Raw genomic sequence first — 25838 nt, 5'->3', positions numbered from 1 at the left:
GGATTATGGAGTCTAAAACATTCTGCTTGCACATTTAAAAGGAATAGGAATCCTTCTAGTTGCGTACCATTTGTGGTCAACCCCACTTTTGGGGGCGGCGGCTGGCAGCCTCCCACCCCCCACCTAAGCTCTTAAATTTGCCCATGGGCGGCAAACGCTGCGACAGTCGGGCGGCCTAAGGCCTAGCTATGCCACTGAATCCTTCAATGTTATCCTTCTGCTATACAAGGCCCCCTAGTCTCGCTCTTCCTGCCCACAGTCAGATGGTCAGATGTCTACGGTTGGCCCTTGAACACACAAACGGTGATGGGAGGAATGCTTCCAATAGATACACCCACTGGCAATCTCGTAAGGCAGCCTTCCAACCCATCTTTCTTTTTCGCACCAATACATCTATAGAATGCTACCTTGAGCGATTGTAAATGTTTGGACCTATTATTCCAAGCCTTTTTCTCAACACATTTTGTGTGTTTGATGTTATTCCTTAAGTGGCCACGGGTATGCCTAGACATAGGTCTCATGCTCGCTATGTCACTGGAACCAAGCTACACCTGACTAAAGAGCTCCAATCAGGATGAAAACGGTCTTGGGTTGCTTATGTTCCGGTTCAGAAAGGACCTGGCTTGGTGGTTCTGGCTGGACTGTTCCTATTAGAGCAGGTGTTGTATCCTGCTTTCCCCTCTTCATTGTCCTTTCTTAGTGTCTTGTTCTCTGCTGCTCAGCCTGTCTCTGTGATGTCATCTAGAGTTCTATCCATGTATGTTTAAGTGTACTTGTCAGTTACCTTTGAGGCTGAGCAGCAGCGCAGCTGCTCCCGGTGGGGCCTTTACCTTAACCTTTACTGGATTCTACTATCTTGATTATATGCTGTGTCTATTTATCTAATGACTTCATATCAACAATAAATCTACATCTGGAACACAGCAACCAAGGAGTCATCATTATTTTATGGAATGTTACACCAGGGTGAAGACATTTGCATATGGCTGTGTCCAACCTGAGGTGTCATGGTGGGAAAAAGAATGATGGTTTGGAATGCTATCCCAAGGGATTGCCAGTAGTTAGACATATCGCAAGCATCCTCCATGACCATTTGTCTATTTACAGTTGAACGTCATCATCTGTCAATCTGCATGGCGGGTGCACAATGTTCTACAATATGTTTAATCAATGATATTCATAAGCACAGATACCTCTGCCCATTGGTGGGATCCCGAAGCACTTTTGCAAAGGCAACCTTCTTTAAATATAAACTTTTTAATGAATTGCCTATAAAGTGGCAATATTAATTGAACTGTATAATCTCCTTCTTTTAGAAAGAGGTCAATTGTAATGAGAAACCTGAAAAAAAGTGGCCAGATTCAGCCAATAATTCCTTTCAAAAGGAAAGAAGGAAAGAAAGAAAATGGGCTGGAAGCAGCTTGAAGGAGCTGAACTGGAACAGTGGTCCTGAGAGGAAGGCAGGCGGTCGCTGCTTCGCGTTGTTCATATGCGGCAGTTTATCCCTCACTTAATTTTAATGCTGCTGTGAGGATCCCTAACCTCCAAGCATTGCTGTAACTTTCCTTTCCTCGAAGTAAGGTCTAACATTTTAGATTTGTTTTGTTTTCCTCTCATCCAGCATTTTTATGTGTCCTTTCCAGTTTTTTTTCTTTTACTGGAAATCTGGCAGATTTTTAGGAAAATGAGTTGTCCTTAAAAACTTCCAGTTTTTGGCTTTCTGACCTCCGGTGTTGGATCTCTGCAGTGTGGAAGCCTCCCCAGTTGAATTTCACATACACTGACCTTTGTTTAAATTGGATCAGGAGATGGAACCTACAGGGCCCACCTTTGAATAGAAGGACAAGTTTCTGTGAACCAGAAATCTGTGAATGTTGCTGGGAGCATGCATGGAGGATACTTGTGAATGGTATATCATTCTTTTTTGTTGTTGCAATTTTTACATAACCGAAGCTACCAGAGCACATTACATGAGCCCCAGTTACATTACACAAGGCCACATTAATTTTTTTAGGCACTGGGAGGTGAAGTGATTTGCTCAGTATCACAAGATGTTGAGCTAACGCTGAGACTCGAACCTGCTTCCCCAATTGAAATGTCGGCAGTTCTGGCCGTTACGCCACATCCTCTACCTATTCTCACACATGTTGGGTGTGTGGATAAGGATGATCACGGGGATATGTTTGCAGAGCTTTATGGTGTAGGGACAGGAATATATTGTGGATCTTCTGTGTGTGTGAAGGGCATAGGATGGTGCCAGCTAGAAGGAATGTGAACAGCAGAGTCTCACCAGAGCCTTCCTGAGGTCCTCTGAGGAGCCGAGACTTTAGGGTAAGGAAGAACAGGAGACACTGGGCCCCTTTGTAGCACGGGGACACTCGTTTGCCCCCTACTTCTCCATTATTCTCCCAGTGGTCTTACCCTCAACAAATGAAGATCTTGTTAATCATGGAAGCTGCTCCCTCTTCTATGCCTGTGTTTAGGGTCTTCCTGAAAAGAGGTTCCCAGCCGACCAGTCCTTCCTGAGGGCTTATGATTGTGACCTGACCTGTCTGGAAGGTGTACACAAAAAACAGGAACTGTCTGAAATGTGGAATTCACAATCTCTGTCTGTAAACCTAGTACAGGTATGGATCAGAAACACATCGTCCTTTGGTCAGTATATTCATGGTGTGGAAAATTAGTACGGTTTGGTAAACATTATCTGCGCCATCTTGCCTTTTCCCCTGATGCCACACTTTTTGTCGTGCGCGCCCGCCATTTTAGGTGCCTCGATCAGGACCATCCCTTCTGCATGCCACTGCCCCCCCCCCCCCCAGCATAGCCCTTCGCCCTCACCAAGCCTGCACGCTGACCAACCCCCCGCTCACACATGCTTTGGGTCATAAACCCCTCTTCAGCGCAGCCCCGACTCAGAACCCCATCCTGTTCCCAGCGCGACACCTTCCTTCATTCCTTTCATGGTCCCCGGCCCTTTGATGCAAAACCCCCTTTTTCCTGTGCCCGATTGTCTGCCTCGTTCCCAGGCCGACACCTAGCTCTGCCGATACTATTCCATGCCCCTCCCCGTACAGTAGAAAGCTTCCCTCATCAAAGGACCCCCGAATTGATCAAAGCCCCCGCCCTATGAGATCCGATCAAACCCCCACATTCCGTGACTCGGCGGAATGTCCAGCTGCGCGATAATCATCACCTGTTTTGACCGGGGTGGGGGACTTCTACTGTAAATGTATGTGGGAACGGGCCCAAAGGGGAGATCCCGGGAATGTCTTTCCGTACATCAAAGCATTGCCATGAATATGTAATCTGTAATAAAGCAATAAACCAGTGTACAAGAGGCCAGGCCACAGAAAAGTAGTTAGAGCACCTCATGACGATACCTGCTGTCTGATTTGTCGTGTTCTCCTCCGGAGAGAATAAACCTTGTTTCCTGCCTTCCCGTCTCCAGCGCCTGCCTCTTCATTGATTAAATAGTTCGTGGGTTAAAGAGGCGATACCGCCGGGCAAATATCGATTGTCCCCGACCCTAGTTTCTACAATTGGCGTCCCAAACGTGGGGCCCATCAGCGACTCGTGGATCCAGTGGGAGAGGTCCCGACGACAGAGTGAACGACTGCAACGATCGGGAGAGCTCTTGCCCAATAGACCCTCGTCTGGCAGCCGATCATCCGAACTTCACTAGTTCCGAACAGACCTCTCTCGAGTGATCTACGGTCCTGACTGGGAACCATTAGGAGTGCTGCGAGGAATACGAGAAAAAGAGGACGATCGGGCGCTGGATTCGGAAGACAAGAAACTGTCCATATGGTCCGGGTAAGGTCGTGTAAACATGACGAATGGCGAAATAATTATTTGAATTGTTTAGAAAATACTAGTATTACTCTTTATTTGACCTATTTGGAGATTCACTGTCTGCACACGGAGAAACAGTAGGCTCTTTCCCTTTTGCAAACAGTGAAGGATAGGTAACGCAGCCGTCGTGCCTATTTTTCTCCCCCACTGATTCTATTATTTATTAACGGTTTTCAGGAGATTCCCTCTCCCACACTGATTAACTGGGTTCTTTGACCCCGAACTACTGTTCACGGATCGTCTTCTGGAGATTCACTGCCTGCAAACAGGAAATAACAGATTCCTCTTTACGGATAGTGAAAGGGTAGAGGACGCAGATTTTTGCGCCCTACTTACTCTCCCCACTGATTTTATTTTATTTTATTTTATTTATTATTGGTTGTTCCTTGTTATTTGTTATTCTTTATTATTGGTTCATGAGGTATTCACTGCCTGCAAACAACGTAGAATAGAAATATTCTGTCTAGTCTTTGCGCACAGTGATAAGATAGGCAGTGCTGACTTTTTGTCCCTCGTTGCGAGCCGTCATGTCTGTCTTCTCCCCACTGATTGATAATTGGTTCAGCCCGGACCGTTTGTTAGAGGTGGATCATCTAGCTCCGCTGGAAGGCACCCCTAATAAGGACATGTTCATAAACTATGGATTAGTTACCATAGCCTATAATAAATTGTGGCACAGGTATACCAAAGAAAGTCAAGACAAACAGTGGCCACTGGTAGGATCCTTCGATCTTGATAAAATAGAAACGTTAGAAATAGCCCTTCGTAATAATAAGACAACGCCTATTATGCTCGACAGTCTCGGTATGTGGCGCAAAGAGGCAATGCAACGAAAGAAAAGAGACGAGGACAGAGCAGGTAGAGGAATATATCAACAGGACAACCCCTGGACACCACGACCCGAAAGTTATCCCCCGACACTACGCACAGAACGGCCAGACTTAGGGCAAGATCAATGCGCTTTTTGTAGATATGTCGGACACTGGAAAGCACAATGCCCAACTCTGCTGAGCAAGAGTGGGAATAGAGGGTCGACAGGAATAACAGGCCGACAGAAAGGGAAAAGGCGCGAGACAAAGAAGAATCAGACTCACATAGACAGACCAGATAGAACCACCACGTTTGATTATGCCCGATGGCACAGATTTCGCCAGAACGATTTCAGCGACATATTCGAGTTTTCCTAGGTCGGATAATGTAAAGACGGGAACCCAGCCTAGCTCTAAATTCACAGACGGAAAAAGATAATTATGGCCAATAACTGTTTTATATTTGTCTTGGGTCTTTGTATGTCGTACTTGTACTGTCCCCCGTCTGAGTTTGTGTGTACGTAATGTATGAATCTGCGTCATCCCTTTGCATGTGTTTCCGTGTTACTTAACCTCTGTTAGCAGAAACTTTAGCATGAAAAACAACCTGGAAAGAAAGAAATGGGAAAACAAAATCCGTAGGCCACTGATGAACTTGAACTTTTATTTAACATAACGAACAAGAAATAAATAACAATACGTAATAATAAACACCTATTAATACCCTAAACGTTTGAATCAAGAACGGTAAAACCTAGAAAATGAAAAGTCAACGGAACATTCGCCCCCCCCCACATTCTGGAACCTTCCAAAGTAGGGCAGGGTTACGGCTACGCCCAACCAGCGGCAACCCATATAAGGCGGGCCCTGCTGCCAACTCTCGGTCAGGAAATCTTAACATATGGGAGAGCCGGAGGAGAGGCGGGGGCCAGCAGAGTCCGGCCGCAGCGGCCCTGGATAGTTGCAGGTAGTCCCGCCACATGTCCTCCCGGTCCGACCGCCAATGGCCAGGGACCGGGGCCAACTGAGTCCGGCTGCAGCCGATAACCTAAGGAGGCCCGGCCCAGAGAAGGACGGGACACCTCTTCCTTTTCTCCTCCGTGATGGCCGCAGCAACACGCCAGGCGCCACTTCTGTCATGAACAATGGCTGCGACAGCTCTGGGCGGCGGAATGTCCTGTACGTACCTCCACAAAAGAAATTTGTCCAAATTGGGCTGGGAGGGAGAGGCGACGCGGACGAGCCTCTCCCACCTCCACAGATAGGAGGCTTCCCAGCCCCCGGCCCAGCACCGAACTCCTCCAGCCAGGCGGTGGTGCCGATACTTGCGCAGCACCGAACATACAACGGTGCCCATATTTTCGGAGCACCGAATATGCAATGGCTGCACCGATACTTGTGCAGCACCGAATGTGCGCCGCAGGCGGCCATACCTCCGCAGCACTGGGCATGGGCCTTGTGGAGCACAGGATGTGGAGAGACCTTCGTGCAGGCCGATGAAAAAGAGCAGCGTGGAGTGCACCGGGAGTGGGAGATGGCGCGAACGAGTCTCCCTCGCCCTCCAGGTGAGGGCGCCACAGCTGCACCCTAGCTGAATGTCCTGCTCCCACGACGCAGAGTCCCTTTTCTTTCACTCCAAAGGGCCTCTTCCACTCTTGCGGGCTCGGCGAAGGGTGGCCCCTGCAGGGCCTCAAAATGGCGTCCGAGCCCCTGGAAGGCGGGTCTAGGCCACCAGAGTAACTTTGGACAGCAATATAACTCGGACGCTTGCACACCGGGGCACGAGCCCCCACCTCCGGCAGCATCTCCACAGCCTTGAAAATTCTACAAAAGTCCCCGGAGGAGCCCTCGGCCCCTGCAGGCTTCCGGTAAGGGACGACTGCCTTGATCACTAACGAAACAAGCATGACATTGCCACTCCTTCTGTTAGCATGAATTCTAGAACTGCCGAAAAGGACTCTGGTCCAACCGCCGGTTGTAGGAAACTTTTTCCTGATGCTACTTCCGGACTGACCCGGCCCCGCCCAAAATGGCGCCGGTATCAATAGGAACTTACGAACACCTCGTGGTGTTCCTTCGCACTAATACAAACTTGAATGTTCCAAGACATATATATGTGATCCTTTGTACACGTGACAAGAAACAAAAAGGAGAGCTCACTCGATGAACATGTAAAAGGATCCCGTTAAAAATGTTGATTACAAAATGTACGATGTATTATATTTTTTTATAACTGATGTATAACTTCGCTTATGACGCACGCACACGGTATGCATATAGGAAATCTGATTACAGCTAGTCTGACTGTGCTTCTAAATTATGAAATAAATGCCCCCGATTCCCCCAACCAATTGACGGACCTACGAATGAATGAATAAACTTTTCTAAATGTTTTTATTGCTGCAAAACAACACCCCCACTGTACGCACTTTAGCCATTGCCGCGCCCGGCCAAGTACGACTGCACCCTCATATCCTGCGTACTGAATGATTTTGCAGAATAAAGGTTTTCGAAACTATGAACGGGTATTGCATGCTTTATTTAAAAGGTGGGATTGGCGGGAGAGTTTTTTTGTGCACCCTACTTTGCTCTCTCTTTAAGGTTATTAGAAGATGGTTACCCAGCCCCGGATGGAGGATCGGATCGACGACACGATACTCTGCCTCCAGATACGCGACAGACCCATAAACTCGCGCATGGAGAAAGACCTCGACTTCTGAGGATGGGTAAACGAAACGGTATAAATGATGGAATGTAAAAGATGGGTAAAATGAAACGATGTAAATGTTATGAAGTACAACGCTCAAAGGTACTAGGGAACAGAGTTGATCGAAGAACTAATGAACCTTAGAACATCACAGCGTTGAAAGAGATTTAAGGACCCCGATAGCTAGATACACCTACCAACTAGATACCTCGCACTAGGTACCTTTGGTTTTCTTTTTAACGTTTTCCTACACCCGACCTATAAGGGCACACTGCCCCCCCCCGACTCCAGAAACCATACCCCCGGGATTCTATCCTGAGGAGATAAGACGGGTATGAGGTAAGTAAAGGACTCTTGAATCCATGTATTTGATATGCGCGAATGTTGTCCCCCTCCCGTCCCCTCTTTTTCCTCCCTCTGCAGGTTACATCAGTAAACACAACCGAGGTGTGGCGAAGATCTGAAGCCTTGCCATGCCTGATACGCGAAGCAGACTAGCGCCGCAAGGTGGCACCTAAGCACGCCCACCAACTGCTCATGTAACAAACGAGCCACTAAATAGTATGACTTGATAAGAAGTGATCACTCTTAATCCAGGTTGCGCGAGTGGACACATGCCACGTATGTCTGAAACTATGAAAGCACTCTTAATCCAGGTTGCGCGAGTGGACACATGCCACGTATGTCTGAAACTATGAAAGAATGCTTGTGCGTGACTGAAGCGTCGACTCAACTGGTCAAAGGACCAAGAATGCAAGGAGTACGACAAAATAGTGCCCTCTTCCTTTTTGTCAATGCATGTCCCCCGTACCCGACCTAATGCTCGTCCGTCCTGAACCGCATGTATTCAAAATACTAACACCAACCCGCAATGTCTTGTGTCGAGTAATGCGCTGAATAGCCTATCTTGATACACGGCCGCTCCCTATGTTGCACGTGTACTGTCTAGCCTATTGTTGCCCCCTCTCTCTCTCTCTCTCTCTCTCTCTCTCTCTCTCTCTCTCTCTCTCTCTCTCCCCTCCACACTCTCACTCTCCTAAAGAACTAGCACCGAAATTGGCAAACCGCCACCCCTAGCGTACCACCCAATTGGCTCCAAATACCGCCAGTATTTGCACAGAAATTGTCTTTAATAAAATCACCCTGACGCCGTGTCACTACCTCTCCTTTCTGCTAAAAGTTGATGAAACCGAGATTGGGCCGTAAGGGAAAGGACAGGTAAGACGACTGAGGTTCCCTAATCCGACCCGAAATAAGGGAACTACATGTCAGCGGCTCCTATGTTATAAAAAGATGCCTCAGATAAACGCGACCTTCCCCGTCCCGAATTGTTGCAATACCCAAACAGTAAAAGTGATCGAAACATCCTCATGTTCCCGGAACGCCCCTGTCCCCGTATCAGCTGCTCCAGACGGGAGTTATGAAACTGTCCCTCATCCCCGGTTGTGGGAGATGGGTCGATTTGCGCCCCTACCACGAGTTTTCTATGTCCCTAGTTGTTTCCCATAAAACCCCTGTCTTTTCTAATTAAGTAATCAGGCCGTAGGAGGCTACGTAGGAACCAGAATGATGTTTTACAAGGTTAGACCAAAGTGAAGAAATCATTGCAATGAACCCTGTTGAAAGTGAAAATGTTTAGTTGGAAAGCAGGACGCATTGATAGAAAAGAAATGTTTAGCCTATGTTCGTCCCTCAGCAAAATACCTGTTTAGTACCAGGTTGATAGCTCACAGTACCCTTCGTAAATATAAAACCCTAGAGAACGGCATATCTTTGTCAGGCTCGTCTTACGAAGGTGGGTCTCCATCAGATGAACTGTCGTAACTGTAATAAATAATTGTGAAGGAAAGCCATAGTAAATCCAACGGGCCCATCATCGGTCATTTATATGTTAGTTGTGAACCCTAATATAACTGACGTTTTCATTTTTGCCTGGAGCTGGGAGAGAAATAGACTTATGTGATTACCTTCCTCTGCAAATTCTCTAAAGACTGTCTTTTCAAACTCGTTTAAGGGTATGGCTGTCGGGAGAAAGAAGGACCGGATGTGGGAGCACGAGGCCTGACTGCAGACTATGGAACACCTGCGACATTGGCCAAGGCGAGACCGCGACAGAAAAGAGCTGCAGGACGAGGCACTGTTTTCGACAAAATGAGAAGAAAGGGCCGACCTGATGCCCCTGCTCGATGTCCAGTGTTTGCCGACAAGTCCCCGCTCTCTGAACTCGGTCATGAGCCTGCCTATCTGAAATTCTCCGTCCCCCTAGTCTGTACCCGATCTGGCCCTGCTCCATCCCCCCCTTTTTTCTCCGACCTACCCTAAAGGACTGCTCACGCGCACCCTTCTTCCATCTGAACTTTTTGACAATCACCTCAAAGGACACAGGGCGAAAAGGACCTTTCTGACCAGGAATGCGAGGGAAGGGTCGTGCCCTGCAACGCGGGACCTAGAATAGAGCTGGACCCGTAGCTCCACCGCCGGTGCTCCACAGCGCCAACAAAAGACAACAAAGAATACTGAGAACTCGTTAACTTCGAACATTTGACACCCTCAATCATCGTTTCTGCTACGCCTCATTTCTCTCCCAGCCACCATTGTATTGACTATGCTCCAATCCAAATCTGATATATGTAATAACCTACCAGTTCACATTATGAAATGTACTCGCTGCTCTCGCTACAGAATCGTTTTTGTATTGCATTACTATGACTTTCCTGCTAACAAATTTATCAAAGTTTATCAATAGGCCCGCCTCCTAAAACAAGAGATCCCACCATAGTAGACCTGAATAGGAAATAGACCAGCAAGATGTCTTGAATATGTTAAAGGGAGGACTGTGGAAAATTAGTACGGTTTGGTAAACATTATCTGCGCCATCTTGCCTTTTCCCCTGATGCCACACTTTTTGTTGTGCGCGCCCGCCATTTTAGGTGCCTCGATCAGGACCATCCCTTCTGCATGCCACTGGCCCCCCCCCCCCAGCATAGCCCTTCGCCCTCACCAAGCCTGCACGCTGACCAACCCCCCGCTCACACATGCTTTGGGTCATAAACCCCTCTTCAGCGCAGCCCCGACTCAGAACCCCATCCTGTTCCCAGCGCGACACCTTCCTTCATTCCTTTCATGGTCCCCGGCCCTTTGATGCAAAACCCCCTTTTTCCTGTGCCCGATTGTCTGCCTCGTTCCCAGGCCGACACCTAGCTCTGCCGATACTATTCCATGCCCCTCCCCGTACAGTAGAAAGCTTCCCTCATCAAAGGACCCCCGAATTGATCAAAGCCCCCGCCCTATGAGATCCGATCAAACCCCCACATTCCGTGACTCGGCGGAATGTCCAGCTGCGCGATAATCATCACCTGTTTTGACCGGGGTGGGGGACTTCTACTGTAAATGTATGTGGGAACGGGCCCAAAGGGGAGATCCCGGGAATGTCTTTCCGTACATCAAAGCATTGCCATGAATATGTAATCTGTAATAAAGCAATAAACCAGTGTATAAGAGGCCAGGCCTCAGAAAAGTAGTTAGAGCACCTCATGACGATACCTGCTGTCTGATTTGTCGTGTTCTCCTCCGGAGAGAATAAACCTTGTTTCCTGCCTTCCCGTCTCCAGCGCCTGCCTCTTCATTGATTAAATAGTTTGTGGGTTAAAGAGGCGATACCGCCGGGCAAATATCGATTGTCCCCGACCCTAGTTTCTACAATGGACCAGCGACAGGACCCGCTCAGGAGGTGGGTGGGAATTGCTTGAGTGCCAGCACTAGGGTGTCTGATTGCTAGCTTCATTCCAGTTGGGAATAACTCTGGGAAGGACTGGTGCTAGGAGAGTAGTCATTAAATATAATGGGGTTACCTTGTATCCCTCAGAACCTGGGTATACAGTCATGAGCTACAAACAGTTCTGTCTGGTGAAAAAAATCTCCTCTATGGTCATTGTAAATAATGTTTTTGATTAAACATTAAATACTAGAAGGGCCTATAAGTGATCCCTCCAAAATGTGGGAAATTTCTGACTCGAATAACACAAATCTTTCAAGAAAATTATATCTTAAATCCACTGACACAACACCACCATTAACTTATATTTTAAATGTATGATATTTCATATATCAAAACATATATATACATAGCTTTTCATATTTCTCTTTTCAAGAGCTGTCCAGAAAACATAAAGAACAATACATCACATTAACATGTACATAGTGACAATCAAAAATCTCCCAGTGATCACCTACACAAACATGAGATCTTGGAACCACCTGTAATCAAAATTCCCCAAACATGTTTTATTCAGTGCATCCTTGTATCTTCATTACATATTCCAAGGATAGCTGACATAGAACATAACATAATGTCATTGACGTTTCGACCCTGTGTTCAAGTGTTATTGACTTTACATCATGGTGGGTCTTCCTCAGGGCTAAAACAGACCAAAGAGCAGCCTTAAATGTATTCAAAGAAAGACACATATGACGTGTCTAGAACGGTTTCTGTTAGTTATGTACCATGACATCTCAGACCCCAGCTGGGGTTCACTTGATGTGGGGATTGGGTTTATTTGTCTTGATCAGTTACCCTCCTTCAGTTGTAGTCTTCTTGGCCCAATCATGGCTTCATTTGTTTCTGATTTAAAATATGAACAGCAGCACCACCTGTCTTGTCTGCTGTCTTCCTTTCACATGCAGGAGGCCAGAAGACAAGACAAGGAATCCATGTCTATTCCAGGAGTTGCTGGCTTCTGTGGAGGTGCACTGAGTAGGGACCTCTTTGTGTTAGGGGTACTGACAAGTTGCTTAGCTTCCTTGTTTAAAAATAAGAAATGTTAATTATGTGTGCTTTGTCAAACTAGGTAGGTTCGGCTGGGTTATTGTGAATCACAAATGATGTTTTCCTAAGTCCCTTAGGTGTATGGTCATTATTAATTTAATGCTGGTTGCCAAAGGCTATATATAAGCCTGATGTCTTTCTTGTGAAAAGGCATTATCAAAGCCATTAGGTGTGACTTTTTAGCTAGGAATGACAAATATTACGTTGTTTAATAAAATATACTATTTGGATTTCTAATGAACACAACTTATTACCAAAGGCATTGGGCCTTCATTACTGTTTGAGAGCTGACCTGACAAAACTTTAGGCCTAGCTTTTCATTGGCTTTCTACAAGGCCCATGTTAGCATTCAGCATGAGGGGTCTCTGAAGCTTCCGTCACCTCACTGACATTTTGCCTTACCTTTCACTCGAAAGGGAAGGAGTGCCTGAGTCCCACGCCAGAAGCTGCAAAGCGGCCCGAATCACAAAGGTAAACTGAGACAAAAATCTAAATTTACGCCATTCGGTATTCACAAAGGGCATTTACGAGTAGCAAAGTTAGACTTTTGTCTCAGCTTTGGTCTCCGTTAATATTAAGACCAAAACTTAAGTTTAACTAAAGTCTAACTTTACAACTCGTAAATGCCCTTTGTGAATACCGAATGTTGTAAAGTTAGACTTATGTCTCAGTTTACCTTTGTGAATTGGGCCCCAGGTTTTGGGTATAAGGTCTCCAGCCCCCGAGGGGCACTTCTGGCTCCGGGGATTAAAAGGAAGTGGAGTCACTGTGCCTGATTCACAAAGGTAATGTTAGACCATAAGTCTACCTTAGACCAAAAGTCTAACTTTACTACTTTTAGGTAATCACAAAGGTTAAGATAGACCAAAAGTCTAACTTAGACCAAAGGTCTAACTTGACTACTTTTCGGTATTCACAAAGGTAAGTTATTATGGGTAAAGTTAGACTTTTAGTCTGTTAGACATGTGGCATAACTTTACCTTTGTGAATCGGACCCCATGAGTGGTAACATTAGATTCAGCCTGATGGCAAGAACACATGCTTACTTCGGGTCTGGGTACTATGACCCAAGCTTGTATGCCTGCAATCCTGACTTGACCTGATGCTCCTGCAATCTTCAAAGATTCCTTAACCGCATGCGTGCGGCCGTTTTTCCCGCTGTGCGCTGGAATTTCATAATCACCATGTTGAGTGACGAGTTCACCTTGTCATCCGCACAGGGTAGGTAATGCTGATGACGAGCTGAGCTCGTCATCAGCATGGAAGGGGTTAAAGACAATAGGGGGGCAATCAACAACTCAGACCATTTCCTAATTAAGAGATCTAACAGGGAGGTCGTGGTTGGTGGTAAAGTAGATCTCTACAATACATCCAAACAATATCCAGGCGCTACACAGCGCACCTGCTCAGATAACTGCTGTTTTCTCGGGATAGGATGATATAGGCTGGCCTTCTGCGGCATGATATAGGCTGGCCTTCTGCGGCCTTTGTTGGGGAATCTGGAGGGAAGGTCTAGAACTTATTATAAAGGCCTCCAGATGTGTAATGGTGGCATGCCTGAAGCAGTATTTTGAAAAGTGCCTACTGGCCTTCTTTACTACCCTTCTAGTGGACGTGGATGGGGCCACTGTCACGTTATTCGTTTTTGGCAGTATTTTTGTCAACTCTGGCGATTGATTTGGTTAACTTCTCTCTTCATTCTTTCAGTATTAGGGTTGAAACTATTTTAGTGGGTGCGTGTTTTAGTCTGAGCCTGCTGAAGGGTTGGAGTGGTGGGCTTCAAGATGTTACAACTCCTATGGACTTCCCAGAGCACTTTAACCGACCATAATTGTGTTGCTTACATTATTCTGCCTTCTTTACTTCTAGAGGGCCATGGTGGCCAATTGTGCCTGGGGGGGGAGGGGGGCAGGTGCCCACAATCAACTTTCAGATTAACGCAAACTAAGAAAGAGAAACCAAGGGTTCTCTTTTGAGGTATCTTCAAGTGGCTTGGTGGTGGGAATTTGTGGGAGATGTGCCCAAAGCAGTACGTTGTGGGTCCTCCAGCGTGAAGATTTATTCATCCTTGACCTGGACGGTTATGACGGACATCATTAGGTCAAAAGGGACTACAGGAAGGCATCTTGAAGTAATTTTCCAGGATTTGGAAACTATTCCCCAATTCTTTTATTGTAAAGTCCCAGATGGCCCCAAGGACAAATTGGGGAGCAACATAGCACCTAGAGTCATGAACATTTGGTTAGTTGCTTAAATGCAGAGGTGATGAAGCTCAGTGCTGGCGGTGGGTGTTTGAGACATGTCCCACTTAAATTGATCCGGGGCCATGGGATGCTTCATCGAGATGGTGTGCATCTGTCAGGGTGAGAAACAGATCCTTTCAGTCTACACTAGTAAACGGTGGGACTTGAAACATCTTCCTCTTGTGTGGATAGAACAAAGGACCTTGGTTGCTCTAGTCACGCTTAGGGTGGAAAAGGAACTCTATAAACTATTGTAAACGTTCTGCAAGTGATCAAATTTTGATAAAACTGAGCATTTGGTAGTGTATTTTCATTCTGTGGTTTTTCCCCAGGTGTGGAGTTGGAACAGGACAGACACATTGTGGGGGAATGGGGTTTCGCCTGTATGGTCAAATCCTAACTTAAGACTACTAAATGCCTTCTGTGAATACCAAAAGTAAAAAGTTTAGGATTTTGTCGTAAGTTAGTTCTGTGAATTGGCCCCATAGTTATATTCAGGATGCAGGGGGTTGCATGACAGGAAGCACCCTGCTCACTACATACTTTACAAACTGAGGCCATGGATATGGGAAACATATATAGATAGATGAGGCTGGACGTGTGCATATAGCATGTAAGATTCTGGTGGGGACTGGATAAAAGCAACAGCCCCTACAAGGGGTGGGTGGGCAGCATCTGAACAGGACACTGCCCAGTACTTTTGAAATAATTAACTTTTTTTATTTACATTCTCATTGCTGAAATAGGAGCTTTGCTGAATGCTCTCTTTCTTAACTTACCAACATCCACATTGTGGCCCTGTGGACACCCCACGGCCATTTAACACAGGATTATAGTGAGAGTGATAAGAGCATCTACACACGCGGCACTGTGAACACTTTGTATACATATGGCATGGTGGATGGCTGCAGGGTTGTTACCCTCACTCATGCTCACACCAGGCTTGGGCATTCTAGCAACAAGAAAAGGGATTTACCTGCACTCTGGCTGGAATCCAACACTGCACGCTGCGGTGTCTGTCTGATGCCTGCACTATCGCTCGGACCAAATGTACCCCTTATATAATGAAACGTGCTAGTGCTAAAATGTCTATTATGTGTGCCTTTAATCACCTGCCTTAGGAGCTATTGAATCTGGTGTTTTAGTCGTAAGTGTGTAGGACTTACCTACCACTATTGACATACCTTTTCAGTATGGAATGCTGCAATTGGTATCTTTCTTGCCATTTCTACAGATTGCCATACATGGAAGGATATCTCAACAAGAGATTATCCTTCCACATACCCAAAAGGAACCTCCACCCCGCCGACCTCGCCCTGGCTGAGGTCCCCCGCATCCGCAGAAGCAGAGCAGGCGGGAGAGCCTTCTCCTATATCACGGCCAAGACCTGGAACGAGCTCCCTTTGAACTTCAGATGCTCCCTGATCCGGAGCAGCTGCCCCACCACCCGCAGCCCCTTGAGACCATCACGGGTGAGTAGCGCGCCTTACAAACCCCTGATTGATTGATTGATTGATATTGATTTCAATTATTCATGATTAGTGTCACAAATTGAATATTTGTCAAACCACCATTATACATAAATATTTGGATTGCATGTCCCTACCATTATTTGTTGCAAATGTTTCTTTGTCCTGGTGAAGACCAATATCAAATCCCACTGTGGATCGAAACAAAGTTGGATACATGTTTTTGCGAAGGAATCAAAGGTTAAATATATTCTTTAATGGACAACTGTAACTGAAGTGCTGATGAGCTGTTGTTACTGTTATTCCACGTGCCATTGTTGTATCATTTACACATTTATTTATGAAACAATTTATTTAATATTTATTCATTACAAATACCTGCTGAGTTAATAAAGATTTTTCTTATACAACAATTCATCCTTGATCCACCACAGGCAATGAGATATACTTTTTACACAGCCACGTCTGTCATTACTGAGTTCTGTACCTGTGGCTGATCTGTGTATCGAAAAATATAATATTTCTAATGTTCACCATTTGGTTTCTTAAGTACTGGACCCTGTTTATAAGTCGCTCACAATAAATCCACAGTCTACTAACTAGCACTGAAGACAACCAGGGAAGAACACTTCAAGCCACTGACTCTTTGCATAATGAGCACTAAAGAACAGTCGTGGAACACAAACCACTGACACGTTCATACTGCACAATGAAAGGAATCTCTAAAGTAGACGCTGACCACAGGCACCAATTCATCATTTGGACCTCTCAGCAGTGCTAAAAGTAAGGCTAGTCCAATTAGATTCCATTGTAGTTGTAGCACTTGAACGCATTAACTGGCTCCCATTTTGCAAAGGCGCCACACATCACTGTCTGTGCAAAAGAAACACATCAAATGCAAGTAGGATGGGTCGGTGCAGCATCTCTTTGCCAGCATCTTTGCCTCTCTGTTTAGCATGTAAGACTTAGGTCAGGGGCAGCCTTAGGCATGTGCAAGCTGTGCACCTGCCTTAATATCCTTAATATAATAATCCTCTGAGGATGGATACATATTTGCGTGGCGGCCCCTGGCACGGATTTGGCGGCCTCAGGCTCTGTTCCACTTCCAAACACCCTGAACCCCCCCCCTTCACTGGCCTTCCTGAGCTCCGGGGGGCTGCGCCCCACCCGGACCCCCTCTTCCGGGGCTGATCTACCTACGCTCCCTGCCCAGGGCCGCCATGAGCCTGGAGCCGCCCCTGGTTAGGTGGCGACAATACACACCCGAAATTCGCCTCAAATGCTATTTGTTCTAAGGTGATATTTCATCACTCAATAACACCTTTTGTCAAGAACCCCAGACACACTGACAAATAGAAACTCTCATAATAATACCACACACTACTGGCATGCAAATATTAAATGGTCAGAGGACCTCGGAGTAATGCCACAAAAACCACTGAAACACTGAAGGAAACAGGCAAACACTTCAAACAAGTCACTAACACTATAAAAACTCAGCACTGAATTAAAATTCAGAACACAGCACCAATCAGCTGCCACTTTAAATGACCAGCACTGAAGGTGCTCAAGAGAACACTTTCAATGAATGACATCTTCACCGGTCAGTCAGGAAGTGCATCTCAGACTAATGCCACAAACCATTCACCCTAAGGGGGAGATTTACAAGCCCCCTGCGCCAGCAGTACGTCACTATTTGTGACTTACTAGTGATACGTGTTACTGCTCCATATGTACAAGGACAGGAAAAGCCATTCTGCGTGGTTTTTCCTGTCCTTGTAAATATGGCCCCTTTACACGCAGCAATTTGAGTTGAAGGGGCGTTCCATGGGTGCTGCTGTGGGTGTTCCCACACAACACCAAGGGAAGGAGACACATCTCCAGATTTATCAGGAATCGTAAATCTGGAAATGCGTCTGAATGCTACGCCACCCCAGGGGAGGCGTAGGGAGGTGCAACGAGGAGAACTGTTTTGATTTCTCATCGTTTTTCCTCTTTCAATGCGTGCTGCATTCTACAGCACGCATTGAAAGAGGAAAATGTCTGTACAGATTGTTTTTGTGCATGAAGGTTCCCCTTCTACACAAAAACAATCTCCCCATGACGTAGGCTTCCTTGCACCATAGTGCAAGAGTGCCTGCGCCAGCGCCAGCGCAAGGCTGCAGTTTGTGCGCCAGCGCAGGGGGAAGCACAGAGATGCAATATATTATTGTAAATATGTTGCATCCCTGTGCTTCGGAAGAGCGGTAGCGTGGCGCAGCCAAAGGGCTTGCGTTGCCGCGCTGCGCACTTCCTTGTAAATCTGCCCCTAAATATTCAAAGCACAAGGAATCTCAAAACAAAATCGTAAGCTGCTTAGAAAGTAAACACTTGAAATTGATGACTCCTCAAAATAAAACTAGAATTCACTGAATAAAGCTTCAAATCACTAACACAGTGACAGCAATGAAAGCTCAGGATAACACTTTCACTACACCCCGCAGAAGGCAATTCAGAGTAACAGCACCAAACCACAAACCACTGACTCACAAATACCAATAACTGAAAGAAAATGCAGAACGATACCACAAACCACTGGCACTCCAAAAGGATCAGCACTAAATTAAACCACAGAATAACACGACCAATCACTGATGCTTGAATTGACTACCACTGAAGGGAATCTGAAAGCACCACCACAAACCACGCACCACTTAAAGCCCCAACAGTGAAGATCATCTGATAATAACACCACAAACCACAGACATGTTGAATTACAAATACTGGGGCAGGAGCAGGTGAGACTTACTCTTGTACAGCTTCTGGCTTACTCATGAATTTCAGAGGTGCTGCAAGAATATTGTTTTGTGAATCAATCGATCCCTTCATATTGATGAAAGATTACAGTAGCTCCATAAACCACTCTCATCACTCAATGCTCAGGGAACCTTAGAGTTAAAAGCAACTTCCACCCGTAATGTCTGCATGTTCATTTGCTGATTTGATTGACTGTTTAAAGCGTACATAAATATCTTGGGCCAGATTGACAGGACTAATCTGAGACAAAAGTCTAACTTTATGACTTTCGGTATTCACAAAGGGCATTTACGAGTAGTAAAGTTAGACTTTTGGTCTAAGTTTAGACCAAAAGTCTAACTTAGACCAAAAGTCTAACTTTACTACTACTAAAGTAATACTTATGGTTTAAGTTTAGACCTAAAGTCTAACTCAGACCAAAAGTCTAACTTTACTACTACTAAAGTTAGACTTATGGTCTAAGTTTAGACCAAAAGTCTAACTTAGACCAAAAGTCTAACTTTACCACTTGTGGTTCTCAAGTACGGTCCTTACACCAGGCGCTGCTGTTCTTCCATTGGCAGCCCACATCCTACTGAAGCTTCCAACCATCTGCGGGTGACCCACTTTCCCTCCCCGTACACTCACACATGCATACTCCCTCTCATCAGGGCATCTCTCACATACAGAGTCTGCATCGATACCACAAGCCTCCCTTCACAAACTAAGAGCACACGCGTCCCCGCCAAAGCGCCACATTTAGAGCCACGCCACCGAACAGCGTCACACAGGTAATCATCACGAAAGGGACCACACACCTCTCCCACTTGTGCATCCAGTACTGGCAGCAGTACACCTGTGAGACCACTGGTACTCCAGCTGAACCTCAGCTTGGCTCCTGCCCATGCAGAGTGAACTTCCTTCAGGGGACAGAGGAAGCGCACGAGCTGGTCTTATTTTTAGAGCCGCTCTCCTCTGGGTGGACCCTGCAGCTGTGTGAGTAATGTCTGCACAGACAGTGAAAGCTGTAAATTGCAGCAATTGAAACAAATGATGTGGCTTCTTGGCAGCCTCTAATGGTTTCCAGGGCTCTGTGTGCATCTTGAGGGAGTCTGCTGAGCCCAGAGCGCTGCTCCCTTCCCCACGGCCTCCTCTCCCTGTATCTTTCCCTATCCAGCTGCCCACTCTCCCTCTGCTTTCCACACCTCTCTCTTTTTTTCTCAGGCTTCTCCAGCTCCCTCTTTCTCTCTCAGGTCTCTCCAGCTCCCTCTTTCTCCCTCAGGTCTCTCCAGCTCCCTCTATATCTCTCTGGTCTCTCCAGCTCCCTCTTTCTCTCTCAGGTCTCTCCAGCTCCCTCTTTCTCCCTCAGGTCTCTCCAGCTCCCTCTTTCTCTCTCAGGCCTCTCCAGCTCCCTCTTTCTCTCACAGGCCTCTCCAGCTCCCTCTTTCTCTCACAGGCCTCTCCAGCTCCCTCTTTCTTCCTCTGGTCTCTCCAGCTCCCTCTTTCTTTCTCTGGTCTCTCCAGCTCCCTCTTTCTTCCTCTGGTCTCTCCAGCTCCCTCTTTCTCTCACAGGCCTCTCCAGCTCCCTCTTTCTCTCACAGGCCTCTCCAGCTCCCTCTTTCTTCCTCTGCTCTCTCCAGCTCCCTCTTTCTCTCACAGGCCTCTCCAGCTCCCTCTTTCTCTCACAGGCCTCTCCAGCTCCCTCTTTCTTCCTCTGCTCTCTCCAGCTCCCTCTAGCTCTCTCAGGTCTCTCCAGCTCCCTCTTTCTCTCTCAGGTCTCTCCAGCTCCCTCTTTCTCTCTCTGGTCTCTCCAGCTCCCTCTTTCTCTCTCAGGTCTCTCCAGCTCCCTCTTTCTTCCTCTGGTCTCTCCAGCTCCCTCTTTCCCTCACAGACCTCTCCAGCTCCCTCTTTCTCTCACAGACCTCTCCAGCTCCCTCTTTCTCTCTCAGGTCTCTCCAGCTCCCTCTTTCTCTCTCAGGTCTCTCCAGCTCCCTCTTTCTCTCTCAGGTCTCTCCAGCTCCCTCTTTCTCTCTCTGGTCTCTCCAGCTCCCTCTTTCTCTCTCAGGTCTCTCCAGCTCCCTCTTTCTCTCTCTGGTCTCTCCAGCTCCCTCTTTCTCTCTCAGGTCTCTCCAGCTCCCTCTTTCTCTCTCAGGTCTCTCCAGCTCCCTCTTTCTTCCTCTGGTCTCTCCAGCTCCCTCTTTCTCTCTCAGGTCTCTCCAGCTCCCTCTTTCTCTCTCAGGTCTCTCCAGCTCCCTCTTTCTCCCTCAGGTCTCTCCAGCTCCCTCTTTCTCTCTCAGGTCTCTCCAGCTCCCTCTTTCTCCCTCAGGTCTCTCCAGCTCCCTCTTTCTCCCTCAGGTCTCTCCAGCTCCCTCTTTCTCTCTCAGGTCTCTCCAGCTCCCTCTTTCTCTCACAGGCCTCTCCAGCTCCCCCTTTCTTCCTCTGGTCTCTCCAGCTCCCTCTTTCTCTCTCTGGTCTCTCCAGCTCCCTCTTTCCCTCACAGGCCTCTCCAGCTCCCTCTTTCTTCCTCTGCTCTCTCCAGCTCCCTCTTTCCCTCACAGACCTCTCCAGCTCCCTCTTTCTCTCACAGACCTCTCCAGCTCCCTCTTTCTCTCTCAGGTCTCTCCAGCTCCCTCTACCTCTCTCAGGTCTCTCCAGCTCCCTCTTTCTCTCTCAGGTCTCTCCAGCTCCCTCTTTCTCTCTCAGGTCTCTCCAGCTCCCTCTTTCTCTCTCAGGTCTCTCCAGCTCCCTCTTTCTCCCTCAGGTCTCTCCAGCTCCCTCTTTCTCTCTCAGGTCTCTCCAGCTCCCTCTTTCTCTCACAGGCCTCTCCAGCTCCCTCTTTCTTCCTCTGCTCTCTCCAGCTCCCTCTAGCTCTCTCGGGTCTCTCCAGCTCCCTCTTTCTCTCTCAGGTCTCTCCAGCTCCCTCTTTCTCTCTCAGGTCTCTCCAGCTCCCTCTTTCTCTCACAGGCCTCTCCAGCTCCCTCTTTCTTCCTCTGGTCTCTCCAGCTCCCTCTTTCTCTCTCAGGTCTCTCCAGCTCCCTCTTTCTCTCACAGGCCTCTCCAGCTCCCTCTTTCTTCCTCTGGTCTCTCCAGCTCCCTCTTTCTCTCTCAGGTCTCTCCAGCTCCCTCTTTCTCTCTCAGGTCTCTCCAGCTCCCTCTTTCTCTCTCAGGTCTCTCCAGCTCCCTCTTTCCCTCACAGGCCTCTCCAGCTCCCTCTTTCTTCCTCTGCTCTCTCCAGCTCCCTCTACCTCTCTCAGGTCTCTCCAGCTCCCTCTACCTCTCTCAGGTCTCTCCAGCTCCCTCTACCTCTCTCAGGTCTCTCCAGCTCCCTCTTTCTCCCTCAGGTCTCTCCAGCTCCCTCTTTCTTCCTCTGGTCTCTCCAGCTCCCTCTTTCTCTCTCTGGTCTCGCCAGCTCCCTCTTTCTCTCACAGGCCTCTCCAGCTCCCCCATTCTTCCGCTGGTCTCTCCAGCTCCCTCTTTCTCCCTCAGGTCTCTCCAGCTCCCTCTTTCTTCCTCTGGTCTCTCCAGCTCCCTCTTTCTCTCTCTGGTCTCTCCAGCTCCCTCTATCTCTCTCAGGTCTCTCCAGCTCCCTCTTTCTCCCTCAGGTCTCTCCAGCTCCCTCTTTCTCTCTCAGGTCTCTCCAGCTCCCTCTTTCTCTCTCTGGTCTCTCCAGCTCCCTCTTTCTCTCACAGGCCTCTCCAGCTCCCCCATTCTTCCGCTGGTCTCTCCAGCTCCCTCTTTCTCTCTCTGGTCTCTCCAGCTCCCTCTTTCTCTCTCTGGTCTCTCCAGCTCCCTCTATCTCTCTCAGGCCTCTCCAGCTCCCTCTTTCTCTCTCAGGTCTCTCCAGCTCCCTCTTTCTCTCTCTGGTCTCTCCAGCTCCCTCTTTCCCTCACAGACCTCTCCAGCTCCCTCTTTCTTCCTCTGGTCTCTCCAGCTCCCTCTTTCCCTCTCTCCAGCTCCCTCTTTCTCTCTCAGGTCTCTCCAGCTCCCTCTTTCTTCCTCTGCTCTCTCCAGCTCCCTCTAGCTCCCTCAGGTCTCTCCAGCTCCCTCTTTCTCTCTCTGGTCTCTCCAGCTCCCTCTTTTTCTCTCAGGTCTCTCCAGCTCCCTCTACCTCTCTCAGGTCTCTCCAGCTCCCTCTTTCTCTCTCAGGTCTCTCCAGCTCCCTCTTTCTCTCTCAGGTCTCTCCAGCTCCCTCTTTCTCCCTCAGGTCTCTCCAGCTCCCTCTTTCTCTCTCAGGTCTCTCCAGCTCCCTCTTTCTCTCTCAGGTCTCTCCAGCTCCCTCTTTCTCTCTCAGGTCTCTCCAGCTCCCTCTTTCTCCCTCAGGTCTCTCCAGCTCCCTCTTTCTCCCTCAGGTCTCTCCAGCTCCCTCTTTTTCTCTCAGGTCTCTCCAGCTCCCTCTACCTCTCTCAGGTCTCTCCAGCTCCCTCTACCTCTCTCAGGTCTCTCCAGCTCCCTCTTTCTCTCTCAGGTCTCTCCAGCTCCCTCTTTCTCTCTCAGGTCTCTCCAGCTCCCTCTTTCTCTCTCAGGTCTCTCCAGCTCCCTCTTTCTCCCTCAGGTCTCTCCAGCTCCCTCTTTCTCTCTCAGGTCTCTCCAGCTCCCTCTTTCTCCCTCAGGTCTCTCCAGCTCCCTCTTTCTCTCTCAGGTCTCTCCAGCTCCCTCTTTCTCCCTCAGGTCTCTCCAGCTCCCTCTTTCTCCCTCAGGTCTCTCCAGCTCCCTCTTTCTCTCTCAGGTCTCTCCAGCTCCCTCTTTCTCTCACAGGCCTCTCCAGCTCCCCCTTTCTTCCTCTGGCCTCTCCAGCTCCCTCTTTCCCTCACAGGCCTCTCCAGCTCCCTCTTTCCCTCTCTCCAGCTCCCTCTTTCTCTCTCTGGTCTCTCCAGCTCCCTCTTTCCCTCACAGGCCTCTCCAGCTCCCTCTTTCTTCCTCTGCTCTCTCCAGCTCCCTCTACCTCTCTCAGGTCTCTCCAGCTCCCTCTTTCTCTCTCAGGTCTCTCCAGCTCCCTCTTTCTCTCTCAGGTCTCTCCAGCTCCCTCTTTCTCTCTCAGGTCTCTCCAGCTCCCTCTTTCTCTCACAGGCCTCTCCAGCTCCCTCTTTCTTCCTCTGGTCTCTCCAGCTCCCTCTTTCTCTCTCAGGTCTCTCCAGCTCCCTCTTTCTCTCACAGGCCTCTCCAGCTCCCTCTTTCTTCCTCTGGTCTCTCCAGCTCCCTCTTTCTCTCTCAGGTCTCTCCAGCTCCCTCTTTCTCTCTCAGGTCTCTCCAGCTCCCTCTTTCCCTCACAGGCCTCTCCAGCTCCCTCTTTCTTCCTCTGCTCTCTCCAGCTCCCTCTACCTCTCTCAGGTCTCTCCAGCTCCCTCTACCTCTCTCAGGTCTCTCCAGCTCCCTCTACCTCTCTCAGGTCTCTCCAGCTCCCTCTTTCTTCCTCTGGTCTCTCCAGCTCCCTCTTTCTCTCTCTGGTCTCGCCAGCTCCCTCTTTCTCTCACAGGCCTCTCCAGCTCCCCCATTCTTCCGCTGGTCTCTCCAGCTCCCTCTTTCTCTCTCAGGTCTCTCCAGCTCCCTCTTTCTCTCTCTGGTCTCTCCAGCTCCCTCTAGCTCTCTCGGGTCTCTCCAGCTCCCTCTTTCTCTCTCTGGTCTCTCCAGCTCCCTCTATCTCTCTCAGGTCTCTCCAGCTCCCTCTTTCTCTCTCAGGTCTCTCCAGCTCCCTCTTTCTCTCTCTGGTCTCTCCAGCTCCCTCTTTCTCTCACAGGCCTCTCCAGCTCCCCCATTCTTCCGCTGGTCTCTCCAGCTCCCTCTTTCTCTCTCTGGTCTCTCCAGCTCCCTCTTTCTCTCTCTGGTCTCTCCAGCTCCCTCTATCTCTCTCAGGCCTCTCCAGCTCCCTCTTTCTCTCTCAGGTCTCTCCAGCTCCCTCTTTCTCTCTCTGGTCTCTCCAGCTCCCTCTTTCCCTCACAGACCTCTCCAGCTCCCTCTTTCTTCCTCTGGTCTCTCCAGCTCCCTCTTTCCCTCTCTCCAGCTCCCTCTTTCTCTCTCAGGTCTCTCCAGCTCCCTCTTTCTTCCTCTGCTCTCTCCAGCTCCCTCTAGCTCCCTCAGGTCTCTCCAGCTCCCTCTTTCTCCCTCAGGTCTCTCCAGCTCCCTCTTTTTCTCTCAGGTCTCTCCAGCTCCCTCTACCTCTCTCAGGTCTCTCCAGCTCCCTCTTTCTCTCTCAGGTCTCTCCAGCTCCCTCTTTCTCTCTCAGGTCTCTCCAGCTCCCTCTTTCTCCCTCAGGTCTCTCCAGCTCCCTCTTTCTCTCTCAGGTCTCTCCAGCTCCCTCTTTCTCTCTCAGGTCTCTCCAGCTCCCTCTAGCTCTCTCGGGTCTCTCCAGCTCCCTCTTTCTCTCTCAGGTCTCTCCAGCTCCCTCTTTCTCCCTCAGGTCTCTCCAGCTCCCTCTTTCTCTCTCAGGTCTCTCCAGCTCCCTCTTTCTCTCTCAGGTCTCTCCAGCTCCCTCTAGCTCTCTCGGGTCTCTCCAGCTCCCTCTATCTCTCTCAGGCCTCTCCAGCTCCCTCTTTCTCTCTCAGGTCTCTCCAGCTCCCTCTTTCTCTCTCTGGTCTCTCCAGCTCCCTCTTTCCCTCACAGACCTCTCCAGCTCCCTCTTTCTTCCTCTGGTCTCTCCAGCTCCCTCTTTCCCTCTCTCCAGCTCCCTCTTTCTCTCTCAGGTCTCTCCAGCTCCCTCTTTCTTCCTCTGCTCTCTCCAGCTCCCTCTAGCTCCCTCAGGTCTCTCCAGCTCCCTCTTTCTCTCTCTGGTCTCTCCAGCTCCCTCTTTTTCTCTCAGGTCTCTCCAGCTCCCTCTACCTCTCTCAGGTCTCTCCAGCTCCCTCTTTCTCTCTCAGGTCTCTCCAGCTCCCTCTTTCTCTCTCAGGTCTCTCCAGCTCCCTCTTTCTCCCTCAGGTCTCTCCAGCTCCCTCTTTCTCTCTCAGGTCTCTCCAGCTCCCTCTTTCTCTCTCAGGTCTCTCCAGCTCCCTCTTTCTCTCTCAGGTCTCTCCAGCTCCCTCTTTCTCCCTCAGGTCTCTCCAGCTCCCTCTTTCTCCCTCAGGTCTCTCCAGCTCCCTCTTTTTCTCTCAGGTCTCTCCAGCTCCCTCTACCTCTCTCAGGTCTCTCCAGCTCCCTCTACCTCTCTCAGGTCTCTCCAGCTCCCTC

This window comes from Lissotriton helveticus, chromosome 8 (assembly GCF_964261635.1).
Source record: "Lissotriton helveticus chromosome 8, aLisHel1.1, whole genome shotgun sequence".
Classification (NCBI taxonomy): domain Eukaryota; kingdom Metazoa; phylum Chordata; class Amphibia; order Caudata; family Salamandridae; genus Lissotriton; species Lissotriton helveticus.
Note: the sequence above shows the minus strand (reverse complement) of the source record.